The following is a 19,402-nucleotide window of genomic DNA, read 5'->3' as shown; positions in this document are numbered from 1 at the left end:
GCTTAATATATATAACGAACGTTGGATGTAACTATACGACTTTGTGTGGTTTTTCTAATTGTTATTATATTAATTTGTGTAAGATTTGAAATCCATACATGACGTATTACCTTTACAAGTTTTTCAGAGAGTTTGAGACGTATGTATAAGGACTAAAAAATACCCTAGGAAAAACTATTGGCGCCTTTACGGTAACTTAATTACTTTGATATATGTTATAACCTTGAAATCCATACGAGATATGTACGTTTACTTATTTTTCTCGAACTATTCTTTACTGACGAAAGTTTTCAGAAATAAATAAATAATTAAATATATATGGAGACCAATTTCTTAGTTAAAATGAAGCTTTGTTAGTTATATGATGTGGTTAAAATCAGGACTTTATTTGCTTGTGAAATAGCTATCTCCTAATATAGTACGTTTCAGGGACGGAGCTTAGTGGAAACCTGGGGGTGCACCCGCGCCACCAAATGTTTTGGTTAAAACTGTAAAATTTCTGATTTTTCGTCTGAAAATTTTAGATTGATAAAGGATCGCCCCCTAATTATTTTGCCTAAATATTTATACTATATATAAATTGGATCCCATGACTTTCCGCCCTCTGGAACTTTTAGTCAAGCTTTGTGTTTTCAAACTACATATGCTAATGTAATATAACCGAATTATATTAACATGTTTGTGTTCATTTTGATTTCTTAAGAATTGAGTAGGACTTTTCTAAAAATGTAAAAGTTGAATACTTCAAAAGTAAGACTCAGAAAAGAATCTATTGGGCAACAGGAAGAAACTAGAAAAGCACAAGAATAGTTCAAACAACTAAAGAAAGAAATGTTGTCAAGTTTGTTTTTGCACCAATATTTTCTTCCCACGAGAGGCTAGCGAAAGTTGACATAATTACCTCTTAAATCTTCAAAAAGAACCGCCAATTAAGAAAGAAACCAGAGATTGCAAGAAAGCAAGAATTAATAATATATTAGAAAAGAAAATTAAGTGGTGCCGACCTATTTGCTGCCCGTAACATTATTAAGTAATATCACAAAATTGATCACCTAGCGGTTATTACAAAATTGTTATTTCGTTTTCTGGTAGCAACGTGTAACGTAAATAACTATATATTCACCTATCAACATTATTTTTATCCAAAGTTTAATGTGTTTAGAGAAATGAGAAGGCACTAAGAAAATTTCAGAAATCTACTTATTTTCGTAAATCTGTTACGGGTTCATATGTTAAATTATGAAAGAACTAAGTACACCAATGTAGATAGTAAGGTATTTATTAAAAAATATTCATGATTTTTTTTTATACATTTTACCAGCAACCCTTTTAAAAGTAGGCTAGACGTTGTTAGAATTTTATTTTTCACTATCTCGATCACAGTAAAAAAAAATAGTAGATTATATTTATGCACTCAACGAAATTTTGATAAATGAAAAAAATAGATTTTGAATTATATTCCTAGTTTAAGTTTTAGACAAATTTGCGTGCTTCATAGTATATAGGTGTCTGGTTAGATTTATTATTCTCATTCACCAAAACTAAAGATCAGGCGTTTTACATCAACAAAGCTCCTTCATAGTAAAGAGGCCTCTCATTAGATTTATTAAAAAATGAAAGTTTGATTAATATGCATTTAACTAATGTTCAAAGAAATTGCAACTAAATTAAGAAACAAGAAAGCAACACACAAAAACCAAAAAAAAAAAAAAAAAAAAAAATTAATATGCATTTAACTAAATTGGTGTCGCCATGCAATTCTTGTAGTGCCTCCAAGTTCAGATTTAATAATATACCAAGTGTAACTCATTATGAATAAGTGAATAACCAAGCTTGATTCAACCATTATCGAGTTTATAGGTTTCGGTCATGTTTTATTAAAGGTTTTGGTCTCAGGATGCCTGAGTTTCTTAGCATACGGTAGAATCCTGATGCGATTAAGGATCCTGAACATTATTGTTACTGATTATTTTGTTGTGCCTGTTAAGAATATTCCCCAGGTATATGCCCCTGCAAAACGCCTAGTGCACAGGGGCGGACTTAAAGATAGCCCAAGGTGGGCGGGCGCACCCCCGGGGAAAAAAAATTTAGTGCTAAGTTCCGTCGAAAATCTCGTACGCACCCCTTGAAATTTTTCGTCCGCACCTCTTGAATTTTTCGTCCGCACCCCTTAGGTAAAAAGTGTTATCAATTTATATTTTAAATTTTTTTAGTAAACTCTTATTTTTTTAAAAACACTACCTAAATTATATAACTTTTAATACCTAAATAACTAAACCCAAATACCCAACACCTTTAACTAGCCCACTACTAAGTCTTAGCCCAATAAACAAACCCAACAAATCAACAATATTTCAAACTAAAATAAAATAAACAAGCCCAAAACCCTTACATATTCTCTCCCGCTCTCTATCATCCCTGCACGCACGCCAGCGATCAGAACATCAGCGACAACAACAGCCGACTACCTCCGTAATCAGCCATCATACCACCCCCGATCAAACATGGGTAAGTTTCTTTGTTATTTTTGATGATTTTTGGTTGATTTTTGGTGGGGTGGGACGGAACCAGTAGCCACCGGAAGTGAATTTTTGATAGCAGGAGACATGTGTGCTTCGATATGTTATTTTGTGGTGGGTTATATATGTATATTTTCTTAGTGATGATGATGATATTTTGTCTTTTTTGGTGGGTTATATACGATCAGACCTGATTACTTGATACATTATGTAATATGTTATGGAGCCATGAACTTATACATCAATTTGTTTGTGATAGCCGATAGGAACCATGAGTAGGGACGTTATGACACGATTTCTCAAGAGTAAAGTTGATATATCTTCCGAATTCGTTGATGTGGATACTCTTCCTTCGGATCCTTATGATCGCAAGCCGATTGAATCATATTTTACCCGACCCGACCCGCCCGACTCGAACCGACCCGATACGAACCAATTTTTTTACTTATATACCTTGGGGCCTAAAATTTTTAAAAATGTTCCGCACCCCCATAAAAAAATTTCTGAATCCGCCACTGTTAGTGCATGACTTGTTGCAGAGTTTTCGTGAAAATGGTTGAAGAAAACGTGTGGAAAAGAACATGAAGCTGCCAACGGTCACTTACTTGGTCTTCTCAGGATCTCAGAAATCTTGGAAGCTTAGTTAGCAGGAGCGAAGTATTGTGGATGCCCGGGGGTGCACCCGCCCACCCCAATATTTCGGTTAGAAGTGTATAAGTTCCGATTTTTCGTCCGAAAATTTTAAAATTATATAGGATCGCCCCCATGATTATTTTTCCTAAATTGTATATCCTAAATATTTATAAACTTTGTATATAAATGATGGGTAGTTTGGTAGATATACACTTTGTTTTATTTGGAACTATTATTATTTGACCCGATTTGAATCGAATAGCCAACCCAACCCCACCCGAAACATAAGGATAGGGAAAAAAATTGGGTCCTATCACTTTACGCCCCCTCAAAACTTTTGTTCAAGCTCCGCCACTGTTAGTTAGGATTTATTTTTTGCTTTATACAATAAATAGGTCTGATCCAATCAAGTTAAGGACACAACATACACACTCTACTCACTCGCAAACACCATTGTAACACTTAGTTTCTAATCGATCAAGGCTCACTCTTCTAATTTTTACATCACTAATAGTAGTAGGGTTGTGTAGTTTCCAGCTCCCGTGGTTTTTTTGTGCCGAAGATCAAGGGTTTTCCCCCGTGTTAAATCACCTGTGTTCATCGCATTCATTCTGGTTTCATTATATTCTGCCTTTATTTGCTTAAAAAACTGTTTTCTACACCGAGGATCCTGACTACCAATCCAGGATCCTAAATATCAAACCAAATATATTCACAAGCACCTCACCTCACTTTTTCATTTTGGCTGTTAAGTTCATCTTGTCAATTTTTCACCAAAATAGAAACATAAAGAAACAACATTTGTTTCAAAATGTTTTTGAAACATTTGAGTTTCTAATTAACATGTTAGAGATAGGTGATTTTGTAAATTTATCTCGGTCACTGAGGTTTATTTTTTGTTGTCATTTTCATCCAATTGGCAAGCTGCGTTAGAAATTTCAATTAACTTCTTTCATTTTTTTTGTCGTTTTCCTCGTTTAATTAATATATATTATGGCATAAAATGACGATTATACCCTTCATGTAAATGAGGAAAATGACAAAAATAGGAGAATTTAACAGAAAATTCTAACCCAGTTTGACAATTGGATGAAGGCAACAAAAATGAAACCTTAGAGACCCAGATACAAAAGGTTTCATTTGTGAACTGAAGTGACAAAAGTAGCCTAAACTGAATGACCATTTTCGCATTTTACTCTAAACTAAAATAACACTTCTTCCAAATATTTTCTAAAACATTTGAGTGTCTAATATACACATATGTATAGTGTAAAATTGACTATATGTATATTGTCAAATTTTGAATTATACACATATGTATATAGTCAATTTTTAACTCTGCATATGTGTATATTATGAAAAGCCTAGGGAAAATGCATAATCCAGAATGTTTCTCAAGTTTATCAAATAGCCTAATGCTTCTCACACGATCCTAACACTAAATATCTATACTATATATAATATGCACATTGAAAGGGCAATGTTGTCATTTACCACTTTTTTTAAACTGTACAAGCCTTGATTCTTATTGTACAACCTCTAAAGCTTAAAAAGTAAAATAGGGATTAAATGAGCGGGACTTTTAATGGGCTCGAAAATTTGGGCAGTTTCAAATTTAAATCATGATCTCCAATTTCTTTTTTTCTTTAGATTTGGAACCCTAGCCTTCCTCCTCTACATCTCCAATCTAGAATCCGCTCTCCTCCCTACACGTACAAAGATGATATCGGACGACGAAGAACTGGAGATGAAGAATAAACTACACGATCAAAGATGATATCGGACGCTGAAGAACTGGAGACGGAGAACAAACGACGATGAAATCGAAGACGCACAGGGTTGAACACCAATTTGAAGAAACCCTAACCAAATTGCAAGTTAGTTCATGTTCTTGTTCTCGATATTGTTTAAGTTCTTGTTCATGTTAAAATTATTCTCTAGAATCTGTTTTTTTAATCTTGTTTTCTACATTTGAAGTTAGTGGTGTTGGTGTAATTGTGAGTTTTAAATATTTGATTTCTTTTAAATTAAATTGTGATTGCTTGGGAGTGTTATATATATATATATATGGGAGCCGCTAAAATGAAAACCATCTTCAGTTGTGAGAACCGCGAGAATCACTATCCACCAATTAGATTATGCCAAAAACACACTATTATTTTAAAACCAAAAGGTTATTTTGGTAATTTACTCCATATGTCACTTCCATCTTTCTATCTCTAATATAAAGCCTGCAACTTTCTCTCTCTTCACACAATTTCAAACCTCTCATCCTCTCATCTCTCTCTCTAAACCATCTAATGAAGAAAAATCAGATACATCTTCATCTCCCCCATCGCCGGCGACCCCTAAACCTTCATCCCCCCATCACTGTCAGCCACTGTTCCACCTCCACCCAAACCCTAAAACGTCTTGCACCTCCACCTAAACCTTAAAATGTGTTGCACCTCCACCCATCTCAAACACCACAACAACCCCAACACCAGTTTCAATCACCAGAGTTTCAGTCGCTTGAGACAACGATGGTGAAGGGCGGGTTGTGGTGGTGGGTTTGACGACGACGAAGTTTCAATCGTCAGTGTTTCAGTCGTCGGAGTTTCGATCGTTGTAGGAGACGGGCAGGTTGTGGTGGTGGGTTTTTGACGGCGACGGTGGTGAAGGGTGTCGGTGAGGATTGACGGCGACGTTGGTGGGGTGTCACGACGGCGACGGTTGTGTTTCTGTATACCGTGGCAAGGATGGTGGAGGGGGGCACAGAGGCTGTGAGTAGTGAAGATGGTGATCCGATCTGAGCCGCGACGGTGTGTCAAAGGCGGTGGTGGCGGTGAAAACAGACCCCTTTAACTTTAATCACCGGTGCGTATTGGTTTAATGTCGTGTTCTAATTTATGGGTTTTGTTTTGATTGAGTTCTTGATTGTGCCATTTTGCTGGGTTTTGTTCTATGGGAGATCCGATCTGGGTTTTGTTCCAGTTGATGTGTTTGGTTTAATCTTTTGTTTTGATCGAGTTCTTGATTGAGTTCTTTTGTTTTAATTGGGGGTGTTTGTCGGAACAACCACCGCCGGCATCGACGGTGATGAAGGGTGCCGGTGATGGTGGTGGTGGGTTTTGACGGCGACGGTGGTGTTTCTTGATTCTATTTGGTATTTTGGCATGTTGGGGGTTGATTTGTGTTCTTTGATTCTGTTGATTTGTGTTCTTGATTCTGTTGGTATTTTTGTGATAACTGCAATTATGTGGGTTTGATCGGTTGGATTGGGCGGTGATGATGCAAAAAAAAAACGTATATTTTGATGGCGATGGCGCGGCAAGGATAGTGGAGGGTAGGTTTTTGAACCTGCAACCCTACTTTGTAGCCTTTGATTATGGGAAAATCTGAGCCAAACCCCGTTTTTTTCAAGAATCCACACATTGTTTTTTATGTTGTTGGTTTTTTATATTTTTTTTCCCAGTCGGTGACGATAACAATAGCTATCTGAGACACCTACCGAGTTGTGATTTCTGGGTGCGTTCGTTTTGCGTAAAAAAGTTTTTGTAAAACAAAGTTAAAACCGTAAACTTTTTAACTTAAAATGTAAACTTTTTAACGTAAAATGTAAAAGGTAACTTTCTTAACGTAAAACGTAAAACGTAAATTTTTAACGTAAAACGTAAACTTTTAACGTAAAACGTAAAACGTAAACTTTTTAACCTAAACTTTTTAACGTAAAACGTAAACTTTTTAACGTAAAACGTAAACTTTTTTAACGTAAAACATAAAACGTAAACTTTGTTTTGTTAAAAAATTTGAATTTAAAATGGTTTTTTATAAAAAATTCTGTTTAAAAAAAAACAACTAATATAACAATACAAAAAAAGTAATAAAAAATAATAAAGACAAAAAGACAAAAAAGGGTAATTTTACTAAACTGCCCTTTTGCATTAAAATATTAAAAACATAATAAGATAAAAAGTATTTAATATTAATTTTAACTACTTTTAATCTTGTCCCCCATCTTGAAGATCTAATAGTCGTAAAGTGGTTCTCTCGGTTCTCACAACTAGGGGTGGTTTTCATTTTAGCGGCCCCCTATATATATATAGGGGTGGGATTTAGGGAAAACGTCTAAAGTGTGAAAACTTTGAGAACGATTTTGGTGTTGACATGTAGCGCTGATGCTAACTTACACTAAGGGTAATATTGTCAAAAGGCTCATGCACATGACACTCACATGTCAAAGACCATGCACATGCCACTCACATCCATATTCTACCATCTTTTTTTAAACTCTCGTAACTTTTCTATACGTGATTATTTAAAAAAAATACACAATAAAATCAAGTGTTTTATTATCTTTCTAAGGAGTATATGATTGCTATACTGTTGAAATTGAAAAAAAATAACATGAACTGGGTGTTCAAATAAAACGCCATAAAAACACATAGTTCAGAAAACGACATGAAAATACCCAGTTGAAAACCCCATAAAACATCGAGTTCAGAAAAACACCATAAAAACTCGGTTGTAAATGCCATAAAAACACCTGGTTCAGAAAAACTCAATGAAAATACCTAGTTGAAAAGGCCATAAAACACTCAGTTCAGAAAAACACCATGAAAAACTCAGTTGAAAATGCCATAAAAACACTTATTTCAGAAAACGCCATAAAAATTGGTTGAAAAACGCCATAAAAACCCAGTTGAAAACGCCGTAAAAAATAAAGTTTAAAATGCCATAAAAAAAACCCACTTCATTTTTTTCGAAAAAATATATCATAGTATACTCGTTGGAAATATAAAAAAACGTTGAATTTTATGGTGTGATTTTTTTGAAAAAATAATCGCGTATAAAAAAGTTATTGGCGTTTAAATATGATCGGGGGAAATGGCATGTGATTAGCATGTGCACCCTTGTTTGGATCTTCCTATTTTACCCCTCCTGGTAGTTCCAAGGCCCCTAATATTTACAAAAATGTTACCGCATCAATCTCAGCTACAAACCACTAAGATCTTGTGGCTAAGAATCGTTCTCACCGTTTGCACACTTTGAGTCGTTTTCTCCTGATCCTGTTCCTATATATATCTATACTACTTTATAAAGCATATCCAAAGGACTTCTTAAAATCCATAAAAATTCCCTTCAAACACCTCTAAAGCATGGTTTACAACCCTCTAAAGCACAAAATAATTTACACTTCCAATTATGCCCCTCCAAAACTTTTAGCATTTACCCGGATCCATCATAACCGTCCATTTCCTTTCACTTATTCACACGGATCGTGATCTGACGGGTGATATTGTTTTCACACGGATCCACCTTTCCCCTTCCTTCTCTCTCATCTCTCTCACAACTCACATCTCACCAGATCTCATCCGCCCCCAACTCCATGCTTTCTCTCTCCCAGGCGATTTCCAGATCTAGGGTTTCAATAACCCTGAATCGTTCATTTTCTCTCAATCCGACAGAAGATCCAGTGGGGTTGACCTCTAGGTACCGTTTTAAACCACATCTAAAGTTTTTGTTTGTTATTCGAGTCTGATATGTTTGTTATTTGTGTTGAATCGTTCATTTTCTCTCAAATCTGACAGAAGATCCAATGGGTTTTTCTCTAATCGGCGTTTTGCAACATTCGGCTTTTGATTCGTGTGTCTGACCTCCTGGTTTCGTTTTCCGGCTTTTATTGGCGTTTTGCAACATTCGGCTTTTGATTCGTGTGTCTGGTTTAGTACCGATGGGGATTCGGCTTTTGATTCGTGTCTGATTCGTGTGTTGGTGTTGGATTCGTGTGTGTGATGAAGATGGAGCAGTGGAGATACACAATCCTGGGGAACTAACCTCATGAAAGAATGAAACTGTAAGCCTTTGCACATCATGATTATTAGATTTGAAGAATTGCATGACTTCGGGTTAAAATATTTGTTGATGAAACTATTTTTTTTACAGGGTTCAAGTAGCATTGGTTATTGTTCAGGTAATTTGTGCTTCAAAATTGTTTCTATCTTATTTTTTTTTCAATTATTTAACGATCTTAGAGTTGTTTATTGCAGATCTGAAGGGGGAAGGTAATCACTATATGGATTTACAGGCAAGAAAGTGTAAAGCTTTCTTCCGATAGTACAGATATTTAGTAATAGTTTACCTCATCAGTTGATTTTAAGCATATTTGTGTTTACTAATCAAAGAGTTGGATTTCTGACTACAAACCAATCTTAATTTCACTATTGCTAACTTGAGTTTATTAGGTTTCTTTGCTCCCTTATTTGGATTGAAAACAAGCACATAATGTTGGGTGTGAATCGGTTTCCGACATCGCGTTTATTCAGGTGGATGGCCTTGCGCCACTCTTCCAGCAACCTTTTTGTTGGAGGTATCCCATCCCTTTTTCTCTCTTTATGTGTTTAACTATAGTATTGGTTTTAAAAAGCACCTCTGAGGCGCGATGTGACAAGTTATGCACATATGGGTGTGAATTGGAGTCTGTAAGAGGCTGGTTTGTGAAAACAAGCATACGTGCAGAAGACGTTATGAATGGTTTGTGAAAACATGATTGACCACCCATTTTTCATTCTGACTTGAGTCATTGACCTTCTATCCAACCTGACCGACCACCCATTTTTCATTCTGACTTGAGTCATTGACCTTCTATCTAACCTGACCGACCACCCATTTTTCATCTCAACTGACATTATTTTTTGTTTACTTAATCTGTAAAAAAGTGATGGACCGAGAAAAGAAAAAAAAACAGTTTTCATCTCAATCCACATCATTGACTTGATGAATCATATGAAGAAGCTAAAAGATAATGGGGAAAATGGTTAAAGTCATCCAAAGTGTTTTTAATAATTAGTTTTATCATTTAAATTTATGCTTCTCGACTCATAATTGACACGCTAAATAATACAGACAAAAAAATGTTTTGGTATAGTTGACCAAACCTTACAGCTCCACTTGACCCGTTACTCATTATGCCACCTCTAACTCAATTCATGTTGGTTCATCGCCTAGAATTTAGCTTGAGTTATAGACTTATAGGTCAAAGTTGGTTCAACAAAATTAAAAAGGTTTTCAATAAGTAACATAATTTGATTATGTACTTTCCGCAGCAAAATCAGCTTTGGTAACTACCTAATGTGGATTTTGTGCAGGCCCGGTTCTATTTTCAGCAATTGATATCTAGGAACAGCTACGGTCAGGCTATGGTATGTCTTATGTGTGAGATTTTCTTATCACAATTATAGAAAGGTAATGTCAAGGCTTACTCTAACAGGCCAAATGGAACGGGAGTCGTCCAAATTGTGTCTTTAATGAATAAACCAACTAACTCGCTTAACGTGTTGTTTTGGGTGCACTTAACAGGTTCTTGGGTGACATGTTTAGCCCGTTTAATTTTTTATAAACAAATAAAATTATTTTTATAACAATTTTTAAAAGATAAAAAGACAACTGCAAATTCTGTTTGTTGATTCTTGGATTTTATGGCATTAGACACACCAACCTACGAACGTCCCATTTAACATCCCCTAGATAGTCAATTCTTCAACTGTCGCTTTAATCTTTGGTTGATGGTAACCTTTATGTTTTTTGACTATTTTTCAGACTATTTTTTAGGTATTTTAGTTGCAATTTGATTTCTAATTGCTGGCAGGTGGTTGGATCGGATTTAGTGGATGATGAAAACAAGCAAAAAGGCATATTCAATTGCTTGCAGGTATTTTTTTTCCTTCAGTGTCAAAAGCTTTATATTGTTTTAATAACAATATATTAATAATAATATAATTTTCAATACTTTTGAGACCAGATCGGACCGGGAACCACGTATGCTGCCATTCGGGTTAATGGCATTTGGATCGACTACCGAATCGGTTTCTACGTATCCGTTCCCGGTGGGCATTTTTCATGTTTTTATTCTGAGTTTCATGTGAAGTTAAGCTAACTATGTGTCTGTTATGGAAACCACAAAAGTTAAGATGGCCGGTTCTTGGAATCGTGATACTTGCTGCGGTTGTCGGAAGTCAAGCTATCATCACCGGGACGTTTTCTATTATGAAATAGTGTTTGGCATTGGGTTGTTTCTCGAGGGTCAAAATAATCCACACATCGCCTACTAATAAGCACGGTCAAATCTACATTCCCGAGATCAATTGGACTTTGATGCTTTTATGCTTAGCCATCACAACTGGTTTTCGTAACACCAACATATAAGCAATGCAGCAGGTACTTTGACCCGTGACCCATTGTGAGTTAGTTTCATTGTTAAGCATTAATTATAGAGGTGGCAGTTTGAATGTGTTTAGATATAAAGCGGCCAATGGGGTTGTACTTGATAACGGGTCAAAATAGGAAAAAATCTTATTAGCTAATAATGAGATGGGCCGACAAATGCTTACAACATCCCAGTTCTTTTAATCTAAAATTCATGTTCATACATTATTTCATGACAATTTAAAGGAGTATGGACTATAAAAGTGTTGGATTGAAAGAGAATGCTTTTACCAGTAGGAATAAGATATAATAAAAAGAAAATGGGTCGAATATATTGGTGATATATCACCTAGATATCGCCGAGATTGGCTGCATAGAAAATAAGGTTATTTATGAAGATAACTTGTAACCATCCTCTTCCAATTTACCGGTAGTCACATTTAAATTAAAAATAAAACCAGCTCACCCGTTTTGGGTCAAATGGGTCGAGATATTATCTTTGGGGCCAGCTAGCATAACTTCTACATGTTCATGTTCCTTTTTATCATTCTCATCTTATTGTTGACACTTTTCATTCTTTTATTCCCTGATTGCATATAAGTTTGTTGACTTTTATCTATTGCAGGTAGACAAAGGTAGTAGGTCTCGATCTTCTTACTAGGGATGTTGTGTGGAACTGTAACAAATAGATGATGACCAGAAGAGTGCTTGTCATCTAAATGAGATAAAAATCATGTTCTTTTTATGCTACATCAGATTAGAATATTCAGCAATCTACATTACCGAAAATCACACTGTTACATCGTTTATTTTTGGTCTTTATGTAGTTTTTTCTCTAATTTCAATTTGAATCGCCGGTATACATCCGTTATCAATTTTTGTCATTCTTTTTTATTTAACGGGGATCCATTAATTAAATAACTTTACATATCAGATCCATTAGTTGTTATTTTCATACTGCAAAAGGTCAATTGGGTAATTTATAGGCATGAGGCAATAGAATGTTAGTGCTATATTTCTATGAAATTTTTAATGATGATTTGAATTTAAAGGAACTGGTTTTCAGTTTCCAACTTCATAGTTTATGACAGACTAAACTGGGCTATTTCGACCCACTTGGATTATGTCTTATCTTTAACATGACAAATGATATGCGCTAAAGGAGGTGACTAATTAGAAAATGGATCAGATTGTTTAAAAGCTGTAATCAAATACATAAAAACTCCTACCAAGATGAGCTAAAAGCCTTAACTAAATAGGAAATGGATTAGATAGCTTAAAAGTTGTAATCATTATCATCATACTTAGTAAATCCCACCAATAGCAAAGCAAAGGTAGGGTCTGAGGAGGGTAGATGTAGACATCCTTACCTCTACTCCGTAAGAATAGAGAGACTGTTTACAGTGACCTCTGGCACGTTTAAAAGTTGTAATCAAATACATAAAAACCTCCTATCAAGCTTCAGTATGAAGGATTCAATTTATATAAAATAAGTTAGTTTGCATAATTATATCTAGCACATTTTTATATATACAATAACAATTCTATGGGGAAGAATCTGTGTGTGAGGCCAACCCGACAACCTGCTTTGTCTATGATAAGAGAATGACAACTACCAGTGATCAAGATGTTAGAGGTTAAGTAATGAGTTGGTTGACTAGAGGAAACCCTATGAGAATGGTGATTTTCTTTACGATATGTTTTAAAATGTTAGTAAAGGGGAAACTTGCTAATAGACTAATGATAGTATTGATCAAGTGCTCCTTATGAAACACTTGTAGATGGATTACGAGTCTTTTGGTTATTTGTTGGCTTTCAAATTTAATTTGTAAAAAGTGTGTACCAAGTGGCATTGATATAGAAGATAAAAAAGCCAACGATTTAGGTGCTTCTCTCCTAGGGCATGCAAGATTGGCGGCAACCCGCCATATTTAATCGATAAACTAACAGAAAAAAGAGTGCCAACATATCAGAATAAGAAAACTAACTTAAGTAATATACAATATATCACGAGACGACTGATAAACTAACGGTCAACGAGTATCCTATTGTAAATCGCATCTCCCGCTGCATCGCGCGGGTAAATGGCTAGTATATATATATATATATATATATATATATATATATATATATATATATATATATATATATATGAATATCGTGTATGATATTAAAGTTTGGGTTTGTAGGTAGCAATGAACTATTATGTTTGATTTGTGCTTTGTGGCATCGTTTTTCAGAATCATGACAAAGTTTTGCCAATCATCTACATGAGGTTGTGCCTCAATACGTTTGTCAATAATTTCTTCTCTGTCCTTTTTATACAGAATCTTTCTAGCTCAATTTTCAGATGCGTTCTATCATCTGTCGGACATTTTCTCCCTTCAGACAGTTGAATAGATCAAGCTCTTTCTTAAGCAATGATCTTTTGTTCTTCACTATCTCTTTTCCACCTTCAGCTTTTACTTTCAGTGCCTCCCAAATGGATTTTGACTTTTCATTATGTTGGAGTAACAAAAGAATATCATCCTTAACTGACTGTTGTATCAATGCAATCATTCTTTGTTCATTGGAGAATACCTTTTTATCGTTATCTTCAAGTTGTTTAAGTAGATTTTTTTCTTGTTTATCATTGTTAGGTTTATTATATCCGAATTTTAACAAGAACCAACTTTCATAAGCATACGCTTTCACCCAATTCTCAAATCTGTGTTTCCACAAGTTATAATCTTCTATATTAATTAGTTTCGGTGGTCTTTGATGATTTCCGTACACATTATCAAAGTTCAAACTTTTCGAGATAGCATCTGGGATGCTCTTTGGTGTAGGTGTTTTAACGGACCTGAAAACATTGTAAAACTCGTTATAAAACTCCTTTTCCATGATTTTGAGATGTTTGAAAATAACCTGCAAACAATCAACAAACACTTAAACCAACTTTGAAAATCAAACACACTTAAACTTGATCATGATCCGTGCAATCACAATATGTGGATTTGTGTGGATGTATGATGTAGATCCGCGCAGATGTAGATGTTTAAAAATCTTGTAGATTCGTGCGGATCGACTTAATGTTGGTCCATGCAAGTTGATACAAAAGCAAACTGATTGGAACTTGATCCGTGCGAGGTTATGAACAGATCTGCGTGAGTTTTTCAGCAACATTTTCATGGTTTTTTAAAAAAGACGTTCAATGTTTTATCTTGAATTTAGATCTGAAATTTTCAAGGGTTGATTAAAACGTGTTTTCGCACAACATGTTTGAAAATCAGTCGTTTTTGACCGTGGATTCGTCGTTAATTTGTGTTTTAAACTTGAAAAAGAATGAGTAGAAAATGATGAAATTCAGCTCTGATTTGGATGAATCTGCTTGAATCTTTTTGTTTCTTGTATCTTCAGTCCTTGCAATCAACCTCCCGCTCTGATACCACTTGTGAGAACGTGTTTAGATCGATTCCGATGTTCCATTGATTGCGTAGATCTCGCATCTTGTGCGGAATCCAAGTACGAGAGTGGATTGAACAAGAACAAGTAAATTTAAGATGATTTTTATTGATTGATTAGCAATACAAAACCACGAAATCACTTGGACAGAGCTTCGCTACTCCAGTCCACAACTATTGCAATGAACAAGACCTAAGACTCCAATATATAGGCTATCTAGATCCGCACGAAAGACTAGTTGCGGATGCACATGTATATGCGGACCAGCCTCTATGCGCGGATGAACTACTAACCCTAATTACACGCACAGGTTCGTGCGGATGTACTTTGTTCATCCGTGCGGACCTACTTCTTAACTTTCTAACATTGTTTATTCACTTCAATACCTAGTCTTGTCTCATCCGTTAGCTACGACTCGTGATTGACGGAAGCGCTAGACATATACACTCACAATGATGATGACCAAGTTCTGCCCTACCCATAAGCAGCAGAAGTTTGAGGAAGAATTCTGGAACCTCAAGAAAATCAGGGATGACAATCTTGGTTATACCACCTGTTTTAAACAGCTGAGCTTTATTGTGCCACATCTTGTTTCGACTCTTGAGCATACTATCAGGAAATACCTTCACGGTTTGCCCTCTTCCATGCGCGACACCATAGAAGCCTCTTAAGCCGACACCATTGAGCTTGTTTACCGCCTTACAGCCAGCCTGAACAATAACTGCATCAGAGACAAACAAAATGCAACCCCCACCTCTGCCAAGTCTGCCAACCAAGCCACCACCAATACCAAAGCCCAGTCGAGTGGCAACAATGGCAAGAAACGCAAGTTTCAAAACGAAAGTCGTAACGCGATTACCCCTACTGCAACCCCAAATCCTACCACACCTGAAACCACAAGAAATCCTTACACTGGGACGCATCCCAAGTGTAATACTTGTCACTACCATCACCCTGCAACCACCGCATGCCGCCATTGAACCACGTGCAATCGGTTTGGGCATATAGCCACCATATGCCGCAGTGGTCCTACACCACAAGGCAATCAAGTTCAACAAACTTCTCATAACCCAAAGCCAGCCAACAATGTCAGAGCCAACACTACTCATCTTCGTACTCAGTGCCTTCAGCTTAATCAGGAGCAACAGCAACAAGCACCTCGTGGACGTGCTTTCAACATTAATGCAAATCAAGCTCAGAAAGACAATGAAGTCATGAATGGTACATTTCTTGTTAATGACATTTATGCTTCTATACTATTTGGTACATCCGCTGATAAAAGCTTCGTGTCCGTTTAATTCGAATCTATGTTAAATTATACACGCTCTTAGCTCCCCAAGTCATTCACAGTCGAAGTTACCAATGGCAAGTTCATCACCTTCAATTCTGTTCTTCGCGATTGTTTCCTCAGTCTCAACGATCATGTTTTCCCTATCGATCTTATACCCATGCAATTGGGTAGCATTGATATCATAGTAGGCATGGATTGGCTTCGTAATAACCATGCTGAAATCGCTTGTCAGTAGAAATACGTTCGTTTGCCTCTTCCTTTTGGCGATACTTCACACGTTTACGGAGACAGACCTTCAAAGGGACTAAAGCTTATGTCATGCACACAAACGAACAAGTACTTATGTAAACAGTAATTTACCTTTTTAGCCCATGTGTTGGAAGAAAAGGGAAAGGGAAAGAGCATAAGTGATGTTCCAGTTGTGCGTGATTTTTCTGACATCTTTCCTAAAGATCTACTGTCACACCCCAACCGATGGCGGAAACATTGGGGTGAGGCACTGAGCGAAACAGATTGTCCAAGAGAAATCCATAACAACTAATTTTACCAAATATTTAAAGTTACGTCCCATACCATAACATACTTAGCAAATTAGTTAATACAGACATAATATCCCAAAGACAACAAATTGTTTCGACAACTCATGACAAAAATTGTCCGTTTGTTTCTAGACTCTCCTAAGCTCGATTCCATGAAAGCAAGCAAAGCACAACATCCTAAACACTTGTCACATACGTTAAAATAGCGGTCAATACACATAGTGTAAAAGTGAGCTTACAAGTTTAATAGTATAATAGGTAGCAAAAATCGTTTACACATAACCAGCATGTAAAATGTAGCAAATTGAAGCTAGTAGGTTATCGACATAAATATGCACAGACGTGACTGCAAGTTGTAGAATGCGCAACACATCCCCACTAGGACACGTGAAGTAAAGCCCTTAACAACCCCTGTCCACGACAGGTGCTGAGTCCAAACTATAGTACTATCGTTGCTAAGGTGTCAGGCAACAATCACTGTGTAAACATAACATACAAGCATTCATTGAGTAAAACGTATAACATGCAATAACGGTCAGCGTATAAAAGTGTTTGCGTTGTGTGTCGATTGTGGTTTGGTAAGAGTCTTGCCTTGTTCAGTGTATAGATCCTGCAAGGACCTGGGTCAAGCTTAGTAGGATCTCCTTCAATACCCAATGGTATTGGATGGCGGGAGTCCGAATTTCTTGATCCCCTCATATGTAAACTACTATTAATATATTAACCCGGCCACTTAGGACTGTATCCCTGCTGACTCAGACTACTTAGCCGAGGGTAACGTCACCTTCAAAAGAGGGGCCTACCACATTACGCCATTAATAACTTAATTAATTATCTTTCAATAATCCAACCCTTTAGGATTGTATCCTTGCTGACTCAAACTACTGGGTTGAGGGTAACGTCACCTTCAAAAGAGGGGCCTACTACAATAACTAAGATAATCTCTTAAAAAGTGCAAAAGTGCGGAAATAATCAAAGGTTACACTAAAGGCGAGTCGGATCCAAGTGATTCATCTTGTCTATATGTTTTTATTTATGTTTTTATTTTTAGCATTTTTAGTTTTTATTTTCTAGTTTAAAACCTTTTTCTAAATTTTTGATTTGATTAGACGTTGAGGATAAACCGGTATTAAAAGCTCTTATGTCCTTGGACGACCTCGGTATCTTACCAACGCTATACTACGCTCACGATGGGTGCACTTGCCCATATGTGTGTTTGGTGTTAGTAAAATTTCATGTTTTATAAATTTAAAACTTGACTAAAGTATAAAAAGGGCTAAAAATATACATAAAAATATATCACACCGCACGCACATCACTTGGCCAGCGGTGCATTGGTGGCCGGTGCTTCTACTTGGCGGTTTTGGGGTTGCTGTTGAGCAGGTACAGGTTGAAGAGGAGCGGCGGCTGTGACAGCGCAGTTCTTGCTACTGTTGTTGTTCTTTCTATTACGGCGGGAGGACTTTGAAGCTTGTGGAGCGGCAGTTTCAGTGGTAGGAGCGGCGATTGCTTGAAGAAGGCTCTTTAGAGTGTTCTTGAAGTACCCAGCAAGAACTCGCTTGTCGTTTATCTCAGCAGCGAGTAGGTAGGTGTCTTCAATCGTTGTTGTCTTCGCGGCTTAGACGAAGTCAGCAACACAATCCGGTAGAGCTCGAATATACTTCTTGATCGTCATGTCAGGTGTTGCCACCTGGCCTGGGCAGATGATACTCAGCTATTTAAAACGAGTAGTAAGACCGGCGTTATCGCCACCGTCTTGCTTGATATGCCAGAACTCATTCTCCAACTTTTGAAGCTCGTGTGGTGGGCAAAATTCCTTCATCATGAGGTCTTTTAACTCCTCCCAGGTGAGCCCAAAGGCTGCATCATTCCCACGCTTGTTCCTTTCGGTCGTCCACCATTCTAGAGCCCTGGACTGGAAGACACCGGTAGCGTTGACAGTTCGCAGGTGTTCCGGACATCCACTCTGACGGAGCGTGACTTCGATAGAATTGAATCATTGAAACATCGCGGTAGGTCCGCCTTCTCCCATAAAGTCTTTCGGTCCGCAGGCCTTGAATTGCTTAAAGCTGGAGGTACCTTTAGGCGAGTCAGTCCTTGATTCCTCAGAGGACTTACTGGTATTTTCGTTCAGCTCACTGACGATCTGGGGGATAACTTTCGCCATTTGCTTCGTGACAAGAGCATCGATGCGTTTATCCTCATGGTTTCTTCGGGCAGCGCGTGAGTGACGGGATCCAAATGACGACATTGTCTGCAACAGACATCGCCATAGGACTCAAACACTATATAATCGAATCTCACCTCACACGCACTACTAAAGCTCAAGAACACGTTCAACCACTTAAGCACATAATCACGTAGGCACATAACCATAGAAACACACAAGCACGTATAGCACAGAAGCATGTAAACCACAGAAACCACACTATATTTTTCACGTATTCTCCTACATATATTCCACGTATTCACTTATCATTCAAGGTTTGTGCGTTCGAGAATAGCGATTGCGATTAGCGAGTACACAGCGAGTAGCATAGCGAGTAGTATAGCATAAGCGAGTAATATAGCATGCGATTATCTACAAAGTAGCAGTGATTTGTTAGCGTGTTGGGGTAATTGTGTAGTGCGAGTTGTGCATGTTGATAACAGCGAAAAGCGTATAAATCACCAAAAATCGAAACACGTAAACATGTAAAACCATATAAATCACTTAAAAGTTCACATAAAAGCGATAAAACCACAGAGTCAGCGGTTGCGGGCTCAGAATCAAAACACATAAAATCAGCGAT

The 19,402-nt window shown here is 36.9% G+C and overlaps 1 long non-coding RNA gene across 1 annotated transcript; it reads left to right on the top strand.

Moving 5' to 3' along the window:
- Positions 1-9,073: 9,073 nt before the first annotated feature.
- On the top strand, positions 9,074-9,588 carry LOC110903825. Its single transcript, XR_002572189.2, has 3 exons — positions 9,074-9,105; positions 9,182-9,196; positions 9,377-9,588. It is a non-coding gene; the product is annotated as an uncharacterized LOC110903825 (long non-coding RNA).
- Positions 9,589-19,402: the final 9,814 nt, after the last annotated feature.

The sequence above is a fragment of the Helianthus annuus genome, chromosome 2, assembly GCF_002127325.2.
Source record: "Helianthus annuus cultivar XRQ/B chromosome 2, HanXRQr2.0-SUNRISE, whole genome shotgun sequence".
NCBI lineage: Eukaryota > Viridiplantae > Streptophyta > Magnoliopsida > Asterales > Asteraceae > Helianthus > Helianthus annuus.
Note: the sequence above shows the minus strand (reverse complement) of the source record. Positions and strands in the feature narration are given on the sequence as shown.